Source organism: Budorcas taxicolor, chromosome 17, assembly GCF_023091745.1.
Source record: "Budorcas taxicolor isolate Tak-1 chromosome 17, Takin1.1, whole genome shotgun sequence".
Lineage (NCBI taxonomy): Eukaryota > Metazoa > Chordata > Mammalia > Artiodactyla > Bovidae > Budorcas > Budorcas taxicolor.
The window spans coordinates 22,893,859-22,901,859 of record NC_068926.1 but is presented as its reverse complement, the minus strand read 5'-3'; positions in this window follow the sequence as shown (position 1 = coordinate 22,901,859).

The window sequence follows — 8,001 nt, the reverse complement described above, 5'->3', positions numbered from 1 at the left end:
AGATAGTATATTCAAAAGCAGAGACATTACTTTGCCGACTAAGTTCCGTCTAGTCAAGGCTATGGTTTTTCCTGTGGTCATGTATGGATGTGAGAGTTGGACTGTGAAGTAGGCTGAACACCGAAGAATTGATGCTTTTGAACTGTGGTGTTAGAGAAGACTCTTGAGAGTCCCTTGGACTGCAAGGAGATCCAACCAGTCCATTCTGAAGGAGATCAGCCCTGGGATTTCTTTGGAAGGAATGATGCTAAAGCTGAAGCTCCAGTGCTTTTGCCACCTCATGTGAAGAGTTGACTCCTTGAAAAGACTCTGATGCTGGGAGGGATTGGGGGCAGGAGGAGAAGGGGATGACCGATGAGATCGCTGGATGGTTCACGGACTTGATGGCCGTGAGTCTGAGTGAACTCCGGGAGATGGTGATGGACAGGGAGGCCTGGTGTGCTGCGATTCATGGGGTCGCAAAGAGTGGGACACGACTGAGCGACTGAACTGAACTGATACCTATTGATAAGTGTAAGTAGATTTCCTCTGAGTTCTGTAAGACTTTCTAGCAAATTATTGAACTCAAGGAAAGAGCTGTGGGAACACAGATTTAGCTAGTCAGTGAAAATTACAAGCTATAACCTAAGATTGTGACTGGCATCTGAAGTGGGGTTAGTGTTGTAGAACTGAGCCCTTTTTGACTTGTGAGATCTGATGGTAACTACAGGTTGATAATTACAGAGCTAAAATAAATTGTAGGAGACCCAGTTGATATTAGAGAATTGGTCAGTGTGGAGAAAAACAAAACAAAACAAAACATACATCTGTTGATTTAGCTGCCTAAGGAGAAGAATTGACCAACTTCTAGTCAGAGACTCAAAACTATATACCAGAATGTATAATACATTATATATATATAGAGAGAGAGATAGATAGATAGATAGATATAGCTATATACACATATACATACATATATATATGATGTTCTTTCTAAAAAAATTCTTACATTGGAGGATTAGACTATTGACTTGACACCGTTATTCTCTTCTAATATGAATACAGAGTGCTGTGCATTGAGTGTTCAATTTTTGTAATTCAAACTATATTCTAATATCCCCTGTGATTTTCTCTTTTATTCATAAAATATTTAAAAGTATGTTATTAGGTTTCCAAATATTTAAAGAATTTTCAGAATCTGATTATTATTAATATATATATTAATTCTGTTATAACTAGAGAACATTGTGTTATTTTTATTTTTTTTTTCATTGTGTTATTTTTAAATAAATGTTATTTTTGGAATAATTTTAGATTTATATAAAATGTGACTATAATAGAGTTTTCCTGTTTTGCACACTAGTTTCTCCTATTATTAACATCTTACATGAGGAAGATAATTTTTTACAATTGCTGAAATAATGTTAGATACATTATTATTATTACCTGAAAGTCAAAGTTGCTCAATTCTGTCCAACTATTCGCAACCCAAGAACATGATAAAACCTAATCTCTTTCAGGTAAATTGGGTACTTAAAGGATGTGTTCTAAGGTCCCATCTGTGATGACATATTACATTTAGTCATGAATTTTTAGGCAAGCAACTGTTGACAGCAATAGTTTCTCAGACTTTTCTTGTTTTTCATGATATTGACAGTTTTGAAGAACACTGGTCAAGCATTTTTCAGGATGACCCTCCACTGGAATTTGTCTAACGTTTTCTCATGTTCAGATCTAGGTTATAAACTTTGGAGCAGAAAAAAATTGTTGTCTTTATCATATAAAATCAAGGGTATGTACTATTCAACATCACTTATTATTGTTAATGTTAAACTTAATTATCTGGATTAAGTAGTGTTTTTCAGGTTTTCCACTGTAAAATTATTACTTTTATTCCCTTTCTCATAGTGAATCTTTTGAAGGGGATCACTAGACACAGTCCACACTTAAGAACTGGGGAGTTAATGTTCCATTTCCTTGAAGGTAAATATCTCCATAAATTGTTTGGAATTCTTTAGACCAGGAAGATTGTCTCTTTTCCCCTACTTGTTAACGTATTCAATAATTTCTTTGTATCAGTATGAACTCATGATTATTCTACATTTAGGGGTTATGTTAAAGGGTCATAGAGCAGACAGCTGAGCAGAACTGCTAATGTCTAGAGCCAGAAAAATATGAACAAAGAAATATTCATTCATAAGCCAATGATAAAATGAATATCCATGAGTCTACATTGACATAAATAAATGATTGAATAAATAAGTACATCACAGAAGAAGAGACAAAATCTCCCATGCAGAAGAGTTCTAAATAGGTTATTTATTAACCTGCCTTCAAGGAGTTGGACCATGACTTCTCATTCCACAAATTCAGGCTACACATAGTAACTTTCTTTTAAAAAGTACACTATGGTAATGAGATATTTAACTTTCCAATGGAAGATGCAGAGTTATTTGATTCCACCATAACTTCACAGTGGAAAAATCTGTCAGTCCTCAGCCAGGTGTTCAAGTCAACAAAAGTAGTAAAAATCATGTTGATAGTATTTATTTGTGATATGTTACAAAACTAAGGTTTTATCTTTGTGTTCTTTCTTCTAAAGACCAGTAACCCTAGTCTAAATAGAGAAAAATATCAGACAAATTCTAATATAGGGCTAAACTACGAAATATCTGACCAGTATTCCTCAATACTGTCAACATTATCAAAAGCAAGGGAAGTCTGAGAAACTATCACTGCAAAGAATACTTAGCATAACGAGACATAATGACTACATGCAATGTGTATCCTCGATGGGATCTTGAAACAGAAGAAGGATATTATGCAAAAAATAAAGGAAATCTGAAAAAAAATATGGGCTTTAATTAATAAAAATCTTTCAACATTGGTTTAGTAATTGAAACAAATATGCTATACTAATATGCTAATAATTGAAACAAATATGCTATACTAATATGCTAATAAGGGAAAACTGAGTGTGAGGTAGATGGAAACCCTCTGTACTACCTTTACATTTTTCTGTAAATCTAAACAATGCTAAATAATAAAGTTTATTTTAAACAAAATGACTTTCAAAGTACACAGTAGAAATATTTCCTTAATAATAGTAAGTTACTTACATGCTTATATGTATATGTATTGATCTACCTCTGAGAACAAAACCAATATTTAACAACTAATTAAAACAAGATGAGGGGGGAGAATAGAGTGAGGCAGAAGATATGCATGTGTCTCAAAGGTAGAGTGGTGTATATTCTGCCTGACTGTAGCCTGAAGTTACAAATTCCTCAAGTTTCTGTAGATATGCTTAGTCTGGAACATATGGAAGCCCCAGGGTTTGGTGCCCTCCCGTCTGTCAGATTACAGCTTTCAAATTACAAGGGACTTCTACCTGTAATAAATGTTTCCCCATCTTTATTTAATTGCCTTTCCTTGGTAAATGTGCTTAATGATATTTGCCCTTAATAGTGGAACCTGCATTTCCATTGTGTTATATACATATGTCTTCCTCCTCATAGAAAACGATTATGGGGCCAAACCTTTGTTAAAGATTCATGTCATTCAATTACACCAAGAGTGAATCTGTCTTTGAAAATTTCTTTTGGGGTAGCAATTTGCCATAATTATGCTGGTTGGGCAGCAACAGTTACATTAATTTTACATGAAATGAGAAATAAATATACTATGTATGTACAATTACAGAATTGTTATGCATAAAACATAGCACACTCTACAAAACAACTCAGGTTAACTACTTTAAAATTAATCCCATTTTTGGTGCCTCTGGCAAACTACTAGTATTATTTGAACTACTGTTCTTATATATTACATAGATTCTGGTGTCTACAAAATAATCAAGTGTCAAAAAAGTGTTGTTTTTGTTTTTTATTTTTCTTAAGCCTGCCTGTTTATGTTTATCTTTAATGGCATTAAAAATAAAGATTTTAGAATTTAACATGAAAAACATTTTTTCTAATGATGAACTTAAAATATGTTATTTCCAAGACAAAATAGCCACTTTAAAAAAATATACTCTTTTCTATTTCAGATGAAAAACATTGAAAGAGTATATTTGAACTAATACACAAAGACACATGAAGATGGTAAAGAATTTTTTAAAAATTTATTTCTGTCTATAAATATATATCCCTTTCAAATTTTTATAAATAAATCTCTCTGAAACTACCTGAAAATAATATATTAGTGCAATCCTTGTTATAAGACTTGCGTTTGACAAACCATGAATCATTATAGATGAATGTAACTTAGATTCATGCAGAGGTAGAGTACTGATTGGTTCCCACAAATATGTTCTAAGGAAGACTAGTGAGTAAACTGCAACTAACTGTAGTACAGACAGAACTGGTGTCCAATTAAATGATATTCTATGATGGTTTCATAACTTTACTGCTATCATTTCCCCATTTATTAATTTCACCAATAAATACTCAGCCTAAATGGAGAATTAATCAAATCAGTTATTTGAAAACATGTAGACACAAAAATGGGCTTCCCTGTGGGTTCAGTGGTGAAGAATTTGCCTGTAGGAAATGCAGGTTCAATCCCTGGGTCAGGAGGATCCCCTGGAGAAGGAAATGGCAACCACTCCAGTATTCTGGCCTGGGAAATCCCATTGACAGAGGAGACTGGCAGGCTACAATCCACAAGATTGCAAAGAGTCAGACATGACTTAGTGACTAAACAACAGGATGCAAAAATATCTCAAAGTTATTTCAGTGTTTAAAATACTTATTTAATTCAATTGAATAGTATTGACTATGTAAAATAGACAAAACCAAAATCTAGATTATTTTACATGAAAAAATTATCAGTATAAAAATTGAGAGTTGGTCTAAAAAACTAATTTTGTGTTTATATATTTATGCAATGGAATATTATGCCACCATAAAAAAGAATGAACTAACACCATTTGCAGCAACATGGATGGACCTAGAGATTATTAAGTGAAATAAGCCAGAAATAAACAAATATCATGATACTGCTTATACAAGGAATCTAAAAAAATGTTTGAATGCTACAAATGAACTTATATAAAAAACAGCAACAGACCCACAGATAAAGAAAATAAACTTATAGCTGCCTAAAGTGGAAAAGAGGGGCTAAAGTAGTAGTTTGGGATTAACATATACACACTACTATATATAAAAATAGATATTCAAGAAGGACATATTGTATAGCACAGGGAACTATACTTAATATTTTATAATAACCTATAAGGGAAAAGAATCTGAAAAAATAAATATGTATATATAAATGAATTATTTTGCTATACACCTGAAAAACAACTGTGTAAATCAACTATACTTCAATTCAAAAAAAAAAAAAAAAAAAGAAAGCAAAAAAAAAAAAATCTTGGTAATTCAAGGTAAACTCTTGTTTTGTCTTAGAATTTCTTATTTAATTTCTAAAGTGAAAAAGATTTCCATGTAGATGCATTATCTTATATTGAAATTAGTCAGTATGAATCACTAAGGCACATTTTCCCTCAAGTTTCCAAATGATTCTAGGAGCCTATTTTATTCATACAAAATATTTGGATGAAATATTTTGTAAAACTGAACCAATTTGTATGTTATGAAATTAACACCCACTTCCATATGTTCATGTTAATTAATTTCCAAAGTGTTAGCTTACTGTCATGTAGACAAATCCATAAAAGAGCATAGACCACTCCACCCCCTAGACAATGAATGACAAGGCTCTGGCAGCACATGGTGACTAGGTCATTTCTTTTTGCATCTAAAATTATACCTGACTAGATTAGAAAACACTAAAATAACACAAAAAATGATCTATATTCTTTGTGCTTAAGGCTGACCAACTCAAAGCAATATACAGAAATGTCTACAGGAAGGCACATATATGGCTAAAGAAGGTGATGGAAATCAATAGAATTACTATTCAACATTTTAAATTACTTCTATTAAAGCTACCATTGACTTCTGTACCACATTTTAGTTGGGCCAACTGCTAAAAATCAGATTTACTTCCTAATATTGAGGAGAAAAATCACTTGAAATCTTACAGTAAATTAGGTTAAAATATAAACAGTTTTCCCACTTGTTTAAAGAGAACTAATATAATGAATGCATAGGAAAGGCAGACTCCCAGAAATTATTAACAGGTATATTAGCAACTTGATTCACAGAATAAATATGAGAGTTTCATACACATCTTGATGATCTAGATCAACAGTCAAAAATATTTATCTAAACATATAAAGTTAGTACAGCAGTGTTTGTTTATACCCAGTTCCACTAAAATAAAGGAACAAGTGAAAGGAGACATGGATATCATTCTTATTGCATATAACCGAAGACAAAATAATTTTATGCATCAATCTCCTTAAAATGAAAAGGGAGACATTACAACTGATATCACAGAAATACAAAAGAACACTGATTGTTATGAACAACTATGTACTGACAAATTATACAACCTATAAAAAATGAATAAATATCTAGAAACAGATGATTTACAAAGAATTAATCATTAAGAATAGGAAGATCTGAACACCAATTACCTATAAGGAGACTGAATCAGCAATCAGAAATTTCCCCCAAATGAAAAGTTCAGGATTATATGGCTTTGCTGATGAGTTCTACCAAATATTTAAAGAAAAATCAACACCAAACATTCTCAAACACTTCTAAAAACAAAAGAGAAGGAAAGACTCCCAAGTTCATTTTATGAGGCTAGCATTACTCTGATACCAAAATGAGGCAAGGATACCACAAGAAAAGAAAATTACAGGCTATTGTATCTGATAAATATAGATACAAAAATCCTCAGCAAAATACTAGCATATCAAACTCAACAATACATTAAAAGAATCAAATACCATTATCAAGTGGGATTTATACCAGCAATGCAAGGATGGTTCAACATCTGCAATTAATCAAAATGATATACCACACTAACAAAAAAGAAGGATAAAAAGCCTATGAGTATCTCAACAGATGCAGAAAAAGCATCTGACAAAATTCATCAGTCTTTCATGATAGAAACTTGACAAATTGGGAATTGATGGAACATAACTCAATATATGACCCAGGCACAGCTAACATCATACTCAACAGTGAAAAACTGAAAAGTTTTTTCTCTAAGATCAGGAATCTGACAAGGATGTCTACTTTCTGCTTTTTTACTGAACATAGTATTTGTTAGTCAAGGCAATTAGATAAGAAAAAGACCCCCCCCCCAAAAAAAAAAAAATCAATCTTCAAATTGAGAAGAAAAATTAAAACTGTCTTTATTTGCTGATGGTATAATATTATATATAGAAATCCTAAAATCTCCACCAAAAGAGAGCTAGAACTAATAAATTTAGTAAATTTTCAGGCTATCATATTAATATACAAAACCAGTTGAAGTCTATACACAAGCAATAACATATCAGAAAAAGATATTAATTTATTATTGCATCAAATAGAATAAACTATCTAGGAATAAATGTAACCAGGAGATGAAGGATCTGTGCACTGAAAACTATTAATGTGGCATTAATAAAAGACATTGAAAAAGACACAAATGGAAATACAATTGACCTTTGAACAACATGAGTTTGAAATGCAAAGATACACTTAATGTGGGTTCTTTTTCAATAAATACATACCCTAGTACTAACCCAATTGGTAGAATTTCCATAAGACTCCTAGAAGAAAAATAAGGGCTAAACAGCTTGACATTGGTCTTAACAATGGTATTTTGGATTTGAAACCAAAAGAAAAGTCAAGAAAAGCAAGGATGTCTACCTTCACCCCTTTTAAAAAATTTAACTATACTTAGAAAAGTTTTTTATCTACCAGCTAATAAAATAACATATATTAGTTTTGCTAATTTGAGCTGTAAAATAACCTGTTACAGACCTTTCCCCATTAACACAGACAAGGTTTTTTGAATGTCATGTAACCCAAGAATATGTGATTCAGCTTTTGTTAGATATAGTGGGTCTACATCAAACTAAAAACATTCTGCACAGTAAAGGAAACCATCAAAAGT